Genomic DNA, 19,161 nt, shown 5'->3' with positions numbered 1-19,161 from the left:
TTCCCCCTCTTTGGGCAGGGCATCTCTGAGAGAAAGGCAGCAGCCCCAGGAAGGGGTTAATAGATAAAACTCCCATCTCCCTGGAACAGAGCACCTGGGGGAAAGGGCGGCAGTAAGTGCAGCTTCAGCAGACTTAAATGATCCTGTCTGCTGGCTCTGAAGAGAGCAGCATATCTCCCAGCACAGAGCTCGAGCTCTGCTAAGGGACAGACTGCCTCCTCAAGTGGGTCCCTGAACTGCCATGCATACTGACTGGGAGAAACCTCCCAGCAGGGGTCGACAGACACCTCATACAGGAGAGCTCCAGCTGGCATCTGTCAGGTACCCCTCTGGGATGAAGCTTCCAGAAGAAGAACAGGCAGCAATCTTTGCTATTCTGTAGACTCTGCTGGTGATACCCATGCAAACAGGATCTGGAGTGGACCTCCAGCAAACTCCAGCAGACCTGCAGCAGAGGGGCCTGTCTATTAGAAGGAAAACTAACAAACAGAAAGGAATAGCATCAACATCAACAAAATGGATGCCCACACAGAAACCCCATCTGAAGGTCACCAACATCAAAGACTAAAGTAGATAAATCCATGAAGATGAGGAAAAACTAGTACAAAAAGGCTGAAAATTCCAAAAACCAGAATGCCTCCTCTCCAAAGGACTACAACTCCTCACCAGCCAGGGGGACAAACCTGGACAGAAAATGAGTTTGATGAATTGACAGAAGTAGGCTTCAGAAGGAGGGAAATAACAAAATCCTCTGAGATAAGGGAGCATGTTCTAACCCAATGCAAGGAAACTAAGAATGTTGAAAAAGGGTTAGAGGAATTGCTAACTAGAATAACCAGTTTAGAGAAGAACATAAATTACCTGATGAAGCTTAAAAACACAGCAAGAGAACTTTGAGAAGCATACACAAGTATTGATAGTTGAATCAATCAAGCGAAAGAAAGGATATCAGAGATTGAAGATCAACTTAATGAAATAAAGAGTGAATACAAAGTAACAGAAAAAAGAATGAAAAGGAACGAACAAAGCCTAATATGTGAAAAGACCAAACCTACGTTTGAGTGGTATACCTGAAAGTGATGGGGAGAAAGTGATGGGGAGTTTCCAAGTTGGAAAACACTCTGCAGGATATTATCCAGGAGAACTTCCCCAACCTAGCAAGACAGGGCAACAATCAAATTCAGGAAATATAGAGAACACCACAAAGATAGTCCTCAAGAAGAGCAACCCCAAGAAACATAATCATCAGATTCACCAAGGTTGAAATGGAGAAAAAATGTTAAGGGCAGCCAGAGAGAAAGGTCGGGTTACTCACAAAGAGAAGCCCATCAGACTAACAGTGGATCTCTGTGTAGAAACCGTACAAGCCAGTAGAGAGTGGGGGCCAATATTCAACATTCTTAAAGAAAAGAATTTTCAACCCAGACTTTCATATCCAGCCAAACTAAGCTTTATAAGCAAAGGAGAAATAAAATCCTTTACAAACAAGCAAATGCTGAGAGATTTTGTCACCACCAGGCCTGCCTTACAAGAGCTCCTGAAGGAAGCACTAAATACGGAAAGGAGAAACTAGTACCAGCCACTGCAAAAACATACCAAATTGTAAAGACCATCAACACTATGAAGAAACCACATCAACTAATGGGCAAAATAACCAGCTAGCATCATGACTGGATCAAATTTACACATAATAATATTAACCTTAAATGTAAATGGGCTAAATGCCCCACTTAAAAGACACAGACTGGCAAACTGGATAGAGTCAAGACCCCTCAGGGTGCTGTGTTCAGGAGATCCATCTCACATGCAAACACAAACACAGGCTCAAAAAAAGGGATGGTGGAATATTTACCAAGCAAATGGAAAGCAACAAAAAGCAAAAGTTGCAATCATAGTCTCTGATAAAACAGACTTTAAACCTACAAAGATCTAAAATGACAAAGAAGGGCATTACATAATGGTAAAGGAATCAATGCAACAAGAAGAGCTAATTATCCTAAATACATATGCACCCAATAAAGGATCACGCAGATCAATAAAGCAAGTTATTAGAAACCTACAAAGAGACTTAGCCTCCCACACAATAGTAGCGGGAGACTTCAACGCCCCACTGTCAATATTAGACAGATCAACAAGACAGAAAAAGAACAAGGATATTCAGGACTTGATTCAGCTCTGGACCAAGCAGACCTAATAGATCCCTACAGAACTCTCCACCCCAAATCAACAGAATATACATTCTTCTCAGCACCACACCACACTTATTCTAAAATCGACCACATAATTGGAAATAAAACACTCCTCAGCAAATGCAAAAGAATGGAAATCATAAAAAACAAACTCTCCGACCACAGTGCAATGAAATTAGAACTCAAGATTAAGAAACTCACTCAAAACTGCACAACTATATGGAAACTGAACAACCTGCTCCTGAATGACTACGGGTAAATAACAAAATTAAGGCAGAAATAAATAAGTTCTTTGAAACCAATGAGAACAAAGACACAATGTACCAGAATTTCTGGGACACAGCTAAAGCAGTGTTTAGAGGGAAATTTATAGCACTCAATGCCCACAGGAGAAAGTGGGAAAGATCTAAAATTGACACTCTAACATCACAATTAAAAGATCTAGAGAAGCAAGAGCAAACAAACTCAAAAGCTAGCAGAAGACAAGAAATAACTAAGATCAGAACAGAACTGAAGGAGAAAGAGACATGAAAAACCCTTCAAAAAAAATCAATGAATCCAGAAGCTGGTTTTTGGAAAAGATTAACAAAATAGATAGACCCCTAGCCAGACTAATAAAGAAGAAAAGAGAGAAGAGTCCAACAGACACAATAACAAACGATAAAGGGGATATCAACACTGATCCCACATAAATACAAACTACCATCAGAGAATACTATAAACACCTCTACTCAAATAAACTAGAAAATCTAGAAGAAATGGATAAATACCTGGACACATAAACCCTCCCAAGGTTAGACCAGGAACAAGTCAAATGCCTCAACAGACCAATAACAAGTTCAGAAATTGAGGCAGTAATTAATAGCCTACCAATCAAAAAAAGCCCAAAACCAGACAGATTCACAGCGAAATTCTACCAGACATACAAAGAGGAGCTGATACCATTCCTTCTGAAACTATTCCAAACAACAGAAAAACAGAGACTCTTCCCTAACTCATTTTATGAGGCCAGCATCATCCTGATACCAAAACCTGGCAGAGACACAACAAAAAAAGAAAATTTCAGGCCAATATCCCCAATGAACATTGATGCAAAAATCCTCAATAAAATACTGGGAAACCGAATCCAGCAGCACATCAAAAAGCTTATCCACTAGGATAAAGTCGGCTTCATCCTTGGGATGCAAGGCTGGTTCAACATATGCAAATCAAAAAATGTAATCCATCACATAAACAGAACCAATGACAAAAACCACATGATTATCTCAATAGATGCAGAAAAGGACTTCAACAAAATTCAACACCCCTATGTGCTAAAAACTCTCAATGAACTACGAGTGTATCTCAAAATAATAAGAGCTATTTATGACAAACCCACAGCTAATATCATACTGAATGGGCAAAATCTGGAAGCATTCCCTTTAAAATCTGGTACAAGTCAAGGCTGTCCTCTCACCACTCCTATTCAACATAGTATTGGACGTTCTGGCCAGGGCAATCAGGCAAGAGAAAAAAAATAAAGAGTATTCAAATAGGAAAAGAGGAAGTCAAATTGTCTCTGTTTGCAGATGACATGATTGTATATTTCGCAAACCCCATCGTCTCAGCCCAAAATCACCTTAAGCTGATAAGCAACTTCATCAAATCTCAGGATCCTAAATCAATGTGCAAAAATCACAAGCATTCCTATACACCAATAACAGACAAACAGAACTGGATCCCTTCCTTACACCTTATACAAAAATCAATTCAACATGGATTAAAGACTTAAACGTTAGACCTAAAACTATAAAAACCCTAGAAGAAAACCTAGGCATTACCATTCAGGACATAGGCATGGGCAAGGACTTCATGTCTAAAACACCAAAAGCAATGGCAACAAAAGACAAAATTGACAAATGGGATCTCATTAAACTAAAGAGCTTCTGCATAGCAAAAGAAACTACCATCAGAGTGAACAGGCAACCTACAAAATGGGAGAAAATTTTTGCAACCTACTCATCTGACGAAGGGCTAATATCCAGAATCTACAATGAACTCAAACAAATTTACAAGAAAAAAACAAACAACCCCATCAAACAGTGGGTGAAGGACATGAACAGACACTTCTCAAAAGAAGACATTTATGCAGCCAAAAAACACATGAAAAAATGCTCACCATCACTGGCCATCACAGAAATGCAAATCAAAACCACAATGAGATACCATCTCACATCAGTTAGAATGGCAATCATTAAAAAGTCAGGAAACAACAGGTGCTGGAGAGGATGTGGAGAAATAGGAACACTTTTACACTGTTGGTGGGACTGTAAACTAGTTCAACCATTGTGGAAGTCAGTGTGGTGATTCCTTAGGGATCTAGAACTAGAAATACCATTTGACCCAGCCATCCCATTACTGGGTATATACCCAAAGGACTATAAATCATGCTGCTATAAAGACACATGCACACGTATGTTTATTGTGGCACTATTCACAATAGCAAAGACGTGGAACCAACCCAAATGTCCAAAAATGATAGACTGGATTAAGAAAATGTGGCACATATACACCATGGAATACTATGCAGCCATAAAAAATGATGAGTTCATGTCCTTTGTAGGGACATGGATGAAACTGGAAATCATCATTCTCAGTAAACTATCGCAAGAACAAAAAACCAAACACCGCGTATTCTCACTCATAGGTGGGAATTGAACAATGAGAACACATGGACACAGGAAGGGGAACATCACACTCTGGGGACTGTTGTGGGGTAGAGGGAGGGGGGAGAGATAGCTTTAGGAGATATACCTAATGCTAAATGACGAGTTAATGGGTGCAGCACACCAGCATGGCACATGTATACATATGTAACTAACCTGCACGTTGTGCACATGTACCCTAAAACTTAAAGTATAATAAGAATAATAGTAAAAAGAAAAAAAACAGACAAACAGAGAGCCAAATCATGAGTGAACTCCCATTCACAATTGCTACAAAGAGAATAAAATACCAAGGAATACAACTTACAAGGGATGTGAAGGACCTCTTCATGGAGAACTACAAACCACTCTGCAAGGAAATAAGAGAGAACACAAACAAATGGAAAAACATTCCATGCTTATGGATAGGAAGAATCAGTATTGTGAAAATGGCCATACTGCCCAAAGTAATTTATAGATTCAATGCTATCCTCATCAAGCTACCATTGATTTCCATCACAGAATTAGAAAAACCTACTTTAAATTTCATATGAAACCAAAAAAGAGCCGGTATAGCCAAGACAATCCTAAGCAAAAAGAACAAAGCTGGAGGCATCATGCTACCTGACTTCAAACTATTGTACACAGCTATAGTAACCAAAACAGCATGGTACTGGTACCAAAACAGATATGTAGACCAATGGAACAGAACAGAGGCCTCAGAAATAGTGCCACACATCTACAACCATCTGATCTTTGACAAACAAGCAATCTGATCTTTGACACAAACAAGCAATCAAGAAAGGATTCCCTACTTAATAAATGGTGTTGGGAAAACTGGCTAGCCATATGCAGAAAACTGAAACTGGACCCCTTCCTTAAAACTTATACAAAAAGTAACTCAAGATGGATTAAAGACTTAAATATAAGACCTAAAACCATAAAAACCCTAGAAGAGGCAATACCCTATTCAGGACATAGGCATGGGCAAAGACTTCATGACTAAAACACCAAAAGCAATGGTAACAAAAGCCAAAATTGACAAATGGGATCTAATTAAACTAAAGAGCTTCTGCACAGCAAAAGAAAATGTCATCAGAATGAACAGGCAACCTACAGAATGGGAGAAAAAGTTTGCAATCTTTCTATTTGACAAAGGGCTAATATCCAGAATCCCCAAATAACTGAAACAAATCTACGAGAAAAAAAATAACTCCATCAAAAAGTGGGTGAAGAATATGAATAGACACTTCTGAAAAGAAGACATTTATGCAGCCAACAGACATGAAAAAAAGCTCAACATCACTGGTCATTAGAAAAATGCAAATCAAAACCACAATGATATGCCATCTCATGCCAGGTAGAATGGTGATCATTAAAAAGTCAGGAAACAACAGATGCTGGAGAGGATGTGGAGAAACAGGAACACTTCTACACTGTTGGTGGGAGTGTAAATTAATTCAACCATTGTGGAAAACACTGTGGCGATTCCTCAAGGATCTAGAACCAGAAATACCATTTGACCCAGCACACCCATTACTTGGTATATACCCACAGGATTATAAATCATTCTACTATAAAGATACACACACACGTATGTTTATTGCAGCACTGTTAGCAATAGCAAAGACTTGGAACCAATCCAAATGCCCATCAGTGATAAACTGGATAAAGAAAATGTGGCACATATACACCATGGAATACTATGCAGCCATAAAAAAGGATGAGTTCATGTCCCTTGGAGGGACATGGATGAAGCTGGAAACCATCATTCTCAGCAAACTAACACAGGAACAGAAAACAAAACACCACATGTTCTCACTCATAAGTGGGAGATGAACAATGAGAGCACATGGACTCAGGGAGGGGAACATCATACACTGGGGCCTGTCAGGGGGTTGGGGGCTGGAGAAGGGATAGCATTAGGAAAAATACCTAATGTAGATGAGGGGTTGATGGGTGCAGCAAAACCAGCATGGCACGTGTATACCTATGTAACAAACCTGCACCTTCTGCACGTGTATCCCAGAACTTAAAGGATAATATTAATAATAAAAATAAAAAAAGAATTCTGGGACAGAAAATTCAAAAATTGACCTACACATTCATAGATTCCTGATTTATGACAACAGTTGTACTACAGAGCTATGGGAGATAAACAGACCTCAACAGAAAATATACACATCGAAAAGTGCTCACCATTGTTAATTATCAAGGAAAAGAAAACTAAAAGGACACTGAGACACCACAAAATGTCCAGCAGAATGGCCAAAATGAAATAGACTGACTGAATGCTGTTGAATGTATGAAGTCATTTAATACCCATATGTGTTGGTGGGAGTATATACTTGTTTAATCACTTTGGAAAGTTATTTGGCCATCTATATTAAACTTGGATATAATATACTACCCAGTAACTTCACTCCTAGGTTTATATCCATCATAATTCATATACAAGACATGTACAAAAATGTTCATGGCAGCATTATTCATAACTGCTAAATACCAGAATTAACCAAATGCCTATAAATCATAGAATGATTAAATTGTATATAGTCATACAGTAAATACTATATAGCAATGACAATTAGTGAACCTCTGTTACATACAATAACATAAATGAATCTCACTCTAGGAACAAAAGAAGCCAGAGTCTTTAGAGTACACACTCCATACTTCCATTAAATAAATTTCAACAACAGGTAAAAAGTACTATGTCTGATAAAAGTATTGCAAATAGCAGCTCCCTTTAAAAGGGAAGATAAGGGGTAGAAATTGAAAGAGGGCATGAGGGGCTTCCAAGGTGCCAGTAATGTTTATTTTCTGATCATTTTGGTGGTCACGTGGGTATGTTCACTTTACTTTTTGTGTACTTCAATTAAGAATTCATTTTAAAAAATGTGTATGACTTTGGAATCAGAATATCTTAGGTTGAAATATCAGCTCTGGCACTACCTAGCTTCAATTTTAGCATACATGCTGCCAGCACCTTCCTTGCTTCATTATCTTGGACAAGTAACTTAGGCTTTCTGAATCTCAGATCTCTCATCTATGAATAGGCATAGTAATTATGCCTACTTCATAGGAATATTATGCACATTAACTTAAATAACGTGCCAGTAACTTAATAAATGGTAGTCATAGTAGCTGAAAATGGTAGAAGTCTTTCTGGGGGAAAGAGTGGAATGAGAAAAGTTATGAAAACCATAGAACAAGGAGGCACTGACGAGACCCTCTGCTCAGTTCAAAGTTCCTCCAATGGGGCTGGATGTTGAATTCATGCCCATTTGAGGTGGCAGCAGTAATCCTTTTGTAATCATTTTATACCCCCAACTTACACAGTCAACATTTCTTGAAGCAATAAATTTTCATTCTCTAAGTTGCTTCAGGAAGTTTAACTTGGCAAAGTTCACCTACAGTTGTATTAGGCTCTCAATCTTTCTTCTCTGGGCTCATATATTAGAGGTCCATGTTCTCACTGTTGTTTTTTGTTTTTTGTTTTTTCCAGGTCAAAGCATGTATCTTGCAACCTTCTTTGAATAAGGCTCAGTGCAAAGCTGGGGCCAGTGGCCTTGACCTTCCTTCATCCTTATCTATCAAGGATTTTTTGTGAGCATAAGAGGCAGCATCTTTACTTGTATTTCATTTCATAGCTTAATTATATCTACATGCAATTAGAAAACATATGGTAAGGCATATTTGTGAAGGTCACAAAATCTAGTAGAGCTGGAATGCCAGGATTTGATTCCAACTTCTGCCACTTACTAACTGCGGAACCTTAGGCAAGTCACTGAACCTCTAAGTTTCCTCAGCTGTAAAACAATAACAAACACAGTCTGGTCACAGATTTCTATGAGAATTAAATTAGTTAACAAAATAAAGCACTAAGAACTGTGCCTGGTACATAAAATATACTGCATGAGGGTTAGCTATCACCACAATAAGTAGGGAAGTTACCAACACCTTAAACGCTGAGTTAGAACAAATCTAAAAACTCTATGCTGGCCGGGTGCGATGGCTCACGCCTGTAATCCCAGCACTTTGGGAGGCCAAGGTGGGCAGATCACCTGAGGTCACGAGTTCTAGACCAGCCTGGCCAACATGGTGCAACCCCATCTCTACTAAAAATACAAAAATTAGCAGGGTGTGGTGGTGGGCGCCCGTAATCCCAGTTACTCAGGAAGCAGAGGCAGAAGAATCGCTTGAGCCCAGAAGGCAGAGGTTGCAGTGAGCTGAGATCACGCTACTGCACTCCAGCCTGGGCAACAGACAGAGCAAAACTCCATCTCAAAAATAAATTAACAAACAAACAAAAACTGTATATTTAAGACCTACCTTTACTTATTGAAGGAGGCCACTTCAAAATGGTAATGCTCCTGTCCTGTCTAGGTTCCCCATACTTAGGGTACCCCAGACCTACCAAACCACACAGTGCCAGGCCTCTTTGTCTCCTATAATCTATTCCTCCTTAAAAACCCAGCTAGAGATTTTCTCTTCTACCCTACCAAGTAAAGAATGTGCCCGCTTTCCTTTGCATGCCTATCTCTTAGAATATTAATCCCATAAATTATAATTTCCCCAAAGAGACACTGATCTTCAAGGGTATGACTATGTTTTTCTTATTACTTAATACCTAGAACTGTATTTTGCACATATTAGAAACTTGACAAAATTAAGAAACCCAAAGGACATTCAAATTCTTTCTCCCAATTTAAAAATTATGGGTACAGGGACAAGAGTGGAGTTGGAAAACGTCAGTCACCCTAATAAACAAGGCACATTTAATAAACAGGATACACATCTCTATTTTCTTCCCCATCCCCAGATAACTGTTTTTGAGTGAAGAACCAAAAAAAAAAAAAAAAACCTAATAAATGCACAAGTTTATAATTTGAGAAACTAGCGTGACAAAAATGAGGTCGTCCCATGGATGTCATAAAATAAGCATGACTTTCTTCTCTCAATTCTTTTACTTATTGCCCATATAATTAAATACAGTTGTAATTTAATTCTGTTGGCTGTTATTTCATGCTCACAACAAAACATTTCTCTCTCTTCCTTAAGTTTGTGTAGATGATTCCATTCCCATGAGCATCAAAGAACAGGGTTTAACAATGAAATGTTGAAAACAATCAAAACTTACAAAGAAGTTTATCTGACACACTCAATGACAGGCATAATCATCATTGTGTTGCATGGTAATTAGGTATAAAAGGCAAACAGTTCCTTTAAATGTCTCTAATTAGTACTGCTCTTAAATCTTCAAACCAAGTATTTGAGGAGTCAGCGGCAGGGAAACCTGCTCCTATAACACAATGCTCCTCAATGGTGGCTTCATATGAGAATCAGCAGGGGAGCTTTTTATATATATATATATATATGCACACCTATAATCCATATGCCCAGGGCTCTTGCCTCAAATCAATTTAGTTAGAATACCTGGGGGTTAGACCCAGGCATCAGTACTTCTTATTACAGGTGATTACAATGTAAACTTAAGATTAAGGATTACAGCTGTAAACAACAACATGGAAGAGAGTTGAAGTTGTCCCTTCCCTCTATATTTCCACAGCACTGGGAATATGCTCTACTGAAGGCTCATCAATTAATCAATCAATTAGGTAATTAACAAGTATTGATTAACAATGATCAATTAATGTTTGTTACAAGAATTTGACATAGCTTGTTCTTTTCTGCAATATAATACACAAGTGAGAAAATCCCTACTCTCCTCTCCCTCCTCCCAGCATTCTGTCTGGAACCTGAAACGTGGCCTGGCACCTAGAAACATGCTGTCAAGTTAGCCTCAGTGTGTGAACTTTTTTTTAATTTTAGTAAAATATACATAACATAAAATTATCATTTTAACCATTTATAAGTGTACAGTTTAGTAGCAATAAGTATATTCTCATTGTTTTACAACCATCACCACCATCTATCTCCAGAATCTTCCCAAACTGGAACTCTGTACCTATTATATATTCCCTGGGTCTCCTCACCCCTCCTGCTCCTGGCAATCTCCATTCTACTTTCTGTCTCGATGAATTTGACGATTCGAGGTACCTCGTATAAATGGAATCCTGCATTTTTCTTTTTAAGTCTGGCTAATGTCTGCAAGCTTCATTCCTGCTGTAGTATGTGTCAGAGTTCCTCTGTAAGGCTGAATAATATCCCATTGCATGTATATACTACATTTTGTTTCTCCATTCATCTGTTGACGGACATGGGGTTGTTTCTGCTTTTTGGCTACTATGAATAACACTGCTATAAGCATGGATGTACAAGATTTTTTATGCATGGCTTTACCTACCCGGCATAGCCAATATTCCTAAACAGGAATCTCACACCAGAGAAGCAAAAGGCTTGGTGAGTGAGGAGTGAGGACCTGTGACTTGCTCCTCATCAACAAAACACAGCAATGATGATGGAAGGCCATTCCTGGGTAGGTTATATAAGACTTCATCTTAGTTAACTGTAAAGGGCTTATCCAGCTGAGTCTGAAGAAGTAAGCTGCCATGCTGTGAGAGGGCCTGGGGGGAGGGACGCAAGGCAGGAAGTCTAGGCAGCCTCTAGGAGCTGAGAGCAGCCCCAGCTGACAGCCAGCAAGAAAATGGGGACCTCAGCCTTACAACCACAAGGAATTGAATTTGGCCAACAATCACCTAAGCTTGGAAGAGGACCTCTTCTTGTAGAAAGCTCTAGAAATGAACACGGCCAGTTGACCCTTTGACTGCAGCCTTGTGGCTGATGTCAGAGAAGATGACTTAAATAAGTCACGCCTGGGCTCTTGGCCCACTGCAAACTGAGATAGCAAATATGTGTTGTTTAAGCTACTAAGTTTGTGGTAATTTATTACACAGCAATAGAAAACCAATATGCTTGCATTTCCTGAGTTTCTGTTGACAAGAAATTTCAAGTTGTATCTTGTTCTTCTCACTTGTACTTCCTCTTTCCTCATCTCACCTGGAAAGAGGGAACTGGAAGCTCTAGGTCTTTCTTTCTCTCATATTTCCCAGAGCTTAATCTGTAAACCCCAAAAAGACCATTTAAACGCCTGCTTGAAATTTACCAATTAAAATTGATTTGGCATCACAAATAACCCAAGAAGGATTAAACAGATGTTGGGGGACCCTGATGACTCACATTTTATTATAAAATATATATAAAATATAAAATATTCTCTGGCCATTCCTGGCTATAGATCTCAAAAGAAAGAAAGAAAGAAAGAAAGAAAGAAAGAAAGAAAGAAACCTGTCACACATAACTGCACTGAAAAATCTACAACTAACAAATACCTCTAGGGAGAGTCAGCAGAAAGAGAAGACAAATCATTTTAAAGTGAGACTTTAATGGAAAGAAACACTTTTAGTTAAAGGATAGATACAAGAAATGTATCTTTCACAAAGAAGGGACTTCCAAAGTGTCTGAAAATCGAAATGTTTCATCCTTGTCTTCAGATCTGTTCCCCTTCTTGAGAATTGTATTGCAATTTAAACTCTAGAAAGAGGCGACAGGAGCTGAGCTACCCAGGCTTATGGAAAGAAAAGGGAGGTTCTGTGGAAACTGAATGCTGCTCACTAGGAGGCAAAGGCCAGTGGTGATGTTTCTCTCTTATCCAGCAAGCAAGGAAAAGAAAGACCACTGTCCACTGTCTTCTCAATGACGCTATTTCTACTACAGTCCTTCCTGGGTATCTAGCAAGGAATGGGCAGTGTCCAGAATGTTTTTGAGAAAAGGAAAAAAAAAGGGTCAAAAGGAGCCACCCATTTCAGAGGACATTTAGAAAATGTAAGGGAGAAGAGGTGAAGGCTCCTGCCCAGGCAACCAGGACCCTTGTTAAAAGCCAGCACTGCTCAAACTCACCTGGAATAATCTATTTGGAACCAAGCAGATCCAGAAACTGCTATAAATATCCTACATAAATTAAAACAATAGCAAGCGAAATAAAATGAGAACAGATTTCAGAGTTGTTGTGATTAAGAGGCAGATGTTTTAACATCTAGGTGAGTTTATAGAAGCCTTAGCCACTACTGGTGATAACCATGGGCTAGTTACTTACTCTTAATAAGCCTCATATAATAATACTTACCAGATAGGTTAACTGTGAAAATAAGTGAGATAACTATAGATAGGTCATAGCAGAGTGTACCAAATAAGATACTCAAAATTGGTAGTATTGGCCATTGACTACTCAGATATTGAGAATGAGAGAAGATTAGGAATAAACCAAATTAAAGAATTAGTGAAAAAAAAAATGAAGGAGGGAAGACAACAAGAAATAAGGAAAAGGGAAGAAATGTGGAAGAAAATATTAAAGAATTGGATTCATTGATTCAATATTCAATAAATATTTGTTGCATTGGATGTATTAATCTGAAGGAGTAAAGGGAAACTTGGACATTAAAGCTGCTCAGCCAAGGCTAGGTACTGGGTCCAAAAGTGCCACGGTTTTTGTGTAGTGTAAAAATAGCATTGTGCATCCCCTTAGGAATGTAGCCCACAAGGCGAGGGTAGGCTCCTCAGAGTCAGCACAGTGCTAACAGTGAGCTCTTAGACCTTTGACTACTCAAAACAATTAGCCTTCAAATCCTCAGTGTTTTCCAAGGCTTCATTAAATATTTTTCCTAATGCCTAGCAACTAAGACTAGAAGTTTTAAGGATAAAGTGAGAAGGACTAAAGGGCAGATATCAACTAAGTAGAAGACCATTTGAGAGGCTGAGAGGGCTGAGGTGGGGAAGCAGAGTGAGCGGAGCCCAGAGCTCATTGGCTCCTAGAGAAAAGAAAAGACAGAGGCACAAAGGGAGACTGGCTGGGTGCCAGGACTCAAACCGGCTGCCAAAGCTTATTTAACTTCATCTAGATGTCAAGGCAGCTGCCACTTAATTCCAGTCAGGCTCCTAAATTCCTCCATGCTTTTTACCTCTTCCTTTTTTTGGAACTTAACGGTACCACCCACCCTACCTCACCCCCACAAAAAAAGCCCCCAGCCTGGTTATACAACCCCAAGGGAAACCACTCACACTGTAGGCTGCACAGGCTATAAATGTTGTGCACATTGTGGTAGAGAATACACATTTGACATCAGGCAGACTCAAATTGGAAAACTGTTTCCAAAAATATATAAACATTACAACCTGGAGCAAGTTGAATGACCTCGAGCTTTAATTTCACCTTCAGTAAAACAAAAAACTGATGCCTCATTAGGCAAGTCTAAGGCCTCCATGAGTTAATTATGGAGAATGACAGATATGTAATAGCCAACCAATAACTTAGTTTTTTCATCCCATCGCTGAGTAGCTAGTTTTGATCTGAGTGTCTACATGCACATTGTCTAGCACTATGAAATATAACCTTTTGTTTTCAAGCATACTGACAACTTTCACCAGATACATCACCCAGTTACCTTCACCATAGATTCTTGGTATCAGATCACCACAAAACTGGATGGTTTTTCTTCTTCCATGCCTTATCCTATATAGACAGCTTCAATTTTTGCTTTTCTAAAGACCCGGGTTAAGACAATAGTATTTATGAGAATATATACCAATTTTGTAACTGTCCAACTGGTAAAAGCCTGTATATACACTCTTAAAAATCTTTAATTATCTATGTAAAATCTAGATATAGAGCCTCTCATATGGCAACATGTAAGTCACTATTTCATGGAAGGGAAAAAAGGGGTGTTTCCTCCCCAGCAAAAGTTCCCACTCCTGCAAACTGCTAATAGAGTAGCACTTTCTGGAAGAATCATTTTCAGGGAAAAATAACAATAGCAGGGAGATTTTTCTAATCATTGCATTTAAAAAAAAATTATTTCTGATTATATATGTAATTTTTAAATAAGGCTTTCCAATAAAAAGGTCAAGAGTCCACCTCTGATTGTTATCTTGAAAAAATCATCTATAGGAATGAATAGAGCAGAATCTGGACAGCGGGTTTTCTGATTTTGAATTCTGTTTCCTATATTACACTCTACATAACCTTTGGCAGGTTATATAATTCTGTATGCCTCAGTTTTCTCATATATAAAATGGGAGTGATTAATAATATCTATCTTATAGGTTTATTGTGAGGATTAAATGATTCAGTATTTGCGAGGCATTCAGAGTGGTGACTGGCACATAATTAGTGGTATATAAATATTTTTTCCCATGGAAACATTCCTCTTTAATAAAGAAAACATGTTCTGTAGTGCACATTCTCAAATGCTCAGTACTGCTTTGGAAAGGAAACAAATAAAAACAAACATATTCTTCCACAGTCCTTTTCCACATCTTATTTAAACGTATGACTCACTAGCATTTTCTTCTTTTACCTATTCTGCTCCTGTGGTGGGAGTGACAGATAAAATGAATTGTCCTTCCTAAAACTGGAGTCAAATCTGAAGTTAGATGGCAAGTCTTTGTTTTATCTTTCCTTTTCATGAAAGAACAATAGTTTCAAATGATAGTTTAAGCATCCCTAGCAAAATGCAGTCATACCAGCAACTTGCCAGATGTCTCTGATTAATTTGCCTGTGTTCCACCAGACATTCAGCATGAGCTCCTAATTTTGCTCTGATGAAGTTTTCTAAACAATATCTACATAAACAGAAAAGAAAAACTTAATCTCAGTAAAAGGTCTGACATCTGAATGCATGGTTGTCTTGGTGCTCAAGGCAGACCAGACATGGGCAGAAATGCTATGTGAGCTCTTCCCTGCCCTCTCTGCCAGTGATATTCAGTTCTCAGCCTTGAGAAGCACTGTAATTATTCAGGAACCCATATGTGACCCTCCATATATGCCACAGTTGCTGCCATCAGGTGGATCAAACCCATTCGCAATGTCCTTTTCTCACAGACCTCAGCTCTAAGGATCCAGAACTTAGTAGGCATCGATGCAATGGGCCACCTCTGCTCAACTCCACATGGATGAAGCTAGGAAGCTCCAGGAAGCACCACCGCTCTTACTGTCAATCAGTGGGGCACACTGTAATAAGGCAGACTGGTGCCCAGGCTGGTCTAATCAAGGCCTTTCACATTTGTGGGTAGTTCTTAGAACACTAGAGTAGGACTTAAGACGAAAAGAACTGATCCTGATTTCAAGAGTCTTGGATTCTAATCTTAGCTCTGCCACCAACCATGGTATATTCCATAACTCCCCAGTACCTGTGTCCTTACTTCTCTAGTAAGGGGGGTGCATCAAACAATCTGTAAGGTTCCTATGGCTCCAAGGTCTTCTGATGTTCAAAATATTAAATTTAAGTCAGAGATCAGAGTATTGGACACACTGTAGTACCCTGATTCATCATGAAATTTATAATACTTCAATAAAGCTGAGTGCCTGTTATAGAAACAGGCTACATGCCCACTGCATGCTGCATGCTTTTGATGATCTAAAATGGTCAGTAGGCACAAAGCCAGGTCCCTACAAAGAGCTATGATATACTGCAGGTTGGGTGCAGCTGACGAGTGACTCCACATTGTGCCCACCTCAATCTCACAGGCATAGACTCATTTTCTGTGGCGTTGTCCTAAAACTGAACATAGGTCTCACTTTGTCTACAAAGGGTTCCCAAACTAAGTCATAATTCCCATCTTAGGCAATAGCAGTTACAGTCAAAACCATTAGAACTGCAGTATTCAGTAGAGTAGGCAATAGACATGTGACTATTCAATGTTTAAATTAATTTAAAATAAAAATCCATCAGATTCAAGCTTCTTTGTAAGAAAATAAGTTAAAAATCCAGTTTCTTAGTGGCACTAGCTGCATTTCAAGTGCTCAATAGCCATATTTGGCTATTGGCTACCATATCATAAAGCATGGATTATAGAATACTTCCATCACTGAAGAAAGTTCTACTGGACAGCACTGAATCTAGAACCCGAAATTAAAATGCAGATCCTTGAAATTAGAAAGAAACAAATTTCCAGAATTCCCTAATGCCAGTAGAGTTTCATTATGAGCTCCTCCATATAAAGTAGAGAGGTACAATTAGACAAATTAAGTTACACCTTCAGACCATAAAAGTATATTTGATGGGAACAGGACAATAAAGCTGGCATGAGCTGGCGGTGCCTAGCAATTGAAGAGGCTCACTCACCACTTATGATATATATGAGCACAGGTACCTTAGCAAAATCATAGAATACTGTGTCATGAATTATAGAAACTGAATATTCAAATTCAGAATCTATCATTCCATCAAATTTTATTCTCTGGCTTCTATGGGTGCTTCATATCTCCCTAATATTGTTGACTGAAGGAGAGCTAGGAGTCTCCCCTCAGTTTCTTGCTCACTGTTAAGTGTTCATCAGAAATACTCTCTTAGACAAAAAAACTGAAGAGACATTCAGTGGCTTTCTGATCCAGTATGGAAGGGTGAACATTGTCCAAAATGTAGTTGATGTGTATATTAATAGAAACAGATTTAGCCATAAATTCAGCCAGGATACTTTATAAAAGTCCAACAAATAAATTAGGAGAACCAAAAAATAAACAGAAGAGCCATTATGACTGATGATCTTAAAATCTCTGATATCTAGCAGGAACTGCTTGGAAAAGTAGACAAACTAATGTATACTGTACATCATCCTTTCATCAGTGAAGGACATGTCTATCCTTTTAATGCTCTAACTTCTGGAAAATTGTTTCTTACAAATTTTTGACAGGCTGTACAATATAAAAGAGATATAAAAATATCCAAAGTTTACTTTTGGCTTTTATCCAATACTGAAATGATTTGGAAATGGAAAATGAATTGTAATACTGAGCACTTTTGAAAACTTGAAAAATTTTAAATTTCTGAATTTATAAAGTTAACTATTTGTGTTTAGCTAGTTATTTCAGACTTGAGGTATCTGTACTTTTTGCAAGGGAAACTGAGGTACAAACCAGTCAACTAAAAAAGAATGTTTCCATTTTTTATTTAATTATTCAATTTAGAACCACAAGGCTCTGTGAAAGCAGATGAGGATTGTTACGGCATGGATGATACAGTTTTTGTCTCTTTAGGACTTAATCATTAAGAAATCAATTAGCCCATTTCTTTATCCTGACCACAACACAGACTTGTATCCACTTGGCTTGCCTTTATGGTGAGGAGAATAATCAACAATCCTTATTCAGGAGATACAATATCCTTCCTGCGTCCCATTCACTATAGACAGACAGAAAGAAGTCTGGTTTGGCACAGAAAGTATATATAACTACTGATTTTTTTTTTGCCTGATTATAGCAGAGCTAATAATTTATCCTTAAATAAAAGCAAGGAGATACGCTTATCTCAGATTTTTCAGCACCAGGAGAATGGTGTTTTGCCTCAAGATGAGCATAAGTCTTTGAACAAAGTAATTGAACATAATCTTGGTTCAAGAGAATACATCTGGTGTCATATATAGGGAGAAGGTCAAAGAAGATGAATTGCTACTAAATTCTCTTACATGTCATTCTGCATAAAAAAGTACATTGCTATTTGTAACATTTTTGTGAGTAAATAATAGATTATACTTACGTGTACATATATAGTAATGTAATGCACATTCTGTAATATTATTATATATGTATATATATACATATACTATGTAGAGTTCATATATCTCTAACAGAAGAGAACACTGGATGATGTTCAGTTTTTTAAAACAAATATAAGCTTGTGCCGTCTATAATTTCAGAATTCATACCATTAAAAATGATTATTACTTTTGAAAGGAAATAGATGAGAAATTTTTAGACTAATAAAAATTTTGACTTAATAAAACTGCTGAAATCCAATATTAATCAAATTTCTTTCAGTCACAGGATATTATAATTAATAATCTGGCATCACTAACTTCCTTCACAAATATTTATTGATCATTCACTATGCTTCCAGTACTGTCAACAAATTGATTAATTAAACCTCCCTTTATAATTCTGTTGTTAAAATTGATCATTTGTTTGTCTGGGTCAGATGTTTTATCTTAATTTATAATACTTACATTCGTGAATGTTAAAATTTGTTTTAATTTCACAAATCTTGCATTTTGCAATAGAGATTCAGGCTCGACCAAGGCATTATCAAGGCAAAAGATTTAATTTCAATTAATAAATACTCAGTTAAAAATAGTAAAGGAGGGGAACCCTAACTAATGATGTTTCTAATGAGTCTTCCCTGACCCAGAAAATCAAACTTTCGCCCATAAAGAAATGCATACACACACACGTGCGCGCACACACGCACACACCCCTATACATGAATGCAGTGGCAAATATTTATATGTCCTTTTAAAAACTCAAATTTTTAAAAGTAATTCTAGCTTTTAATTGT

General features: G+C 38.0%; 1 protein-coding gene and 1 long non-coding RNA gene across 5 annotated transcripts in view; one reads left to right on the top strand and one right to left on the bottom strand.

Moving 5' to 3' along the window:
* The window catches only part of LOC107974264 (uncharacterized), a 28,992-nt gene extending 19,118 nt beyond the window's left edge, over positions 1–9,874 (top strand). For 2 of the 3 annotated variants that reach the window (XR_001716889.3, XR_001716891.3), the window contains 2 exons: positions 7,509–7,575; positions 8,382–9,874. This is a non-coding gene — a long non-coding RNA (uncharacterized LOC107974264). The remainder of the gene's footprint in view (positions 1–7,508; positions 7,576–8,381) is intronic. The other variant, XR_001716890.3, reaches the window with a different exon arrangement.
* Positions 1–19,161, bottom strand: part of PRKG2 (protein kinase cGMP-dependent 2) — a 126,771-nt gene that overhangs the window by 96,194 nt on the left and 11,416 nt on the right. The window lies entirely within an intron of this gene.

Source organism: Pan troglodytes, chromosome 3 (genome assembly GCF_028858775.2).
Source record: "Pan troglodytes isolate AG18354 chromosome 3, NHGRI_mPanTro3-v2.0_pri, whole genome shotgun sequence".
Taxonomy (NCBI): Eukaryota; Metazoa; Chordata; class Mammalia; order Primates; family Hominidae; genus Pan; species Pan troglodytes.
This window is presented reverse-complemented; position numbering and strand designations above follow the sequence as displayed.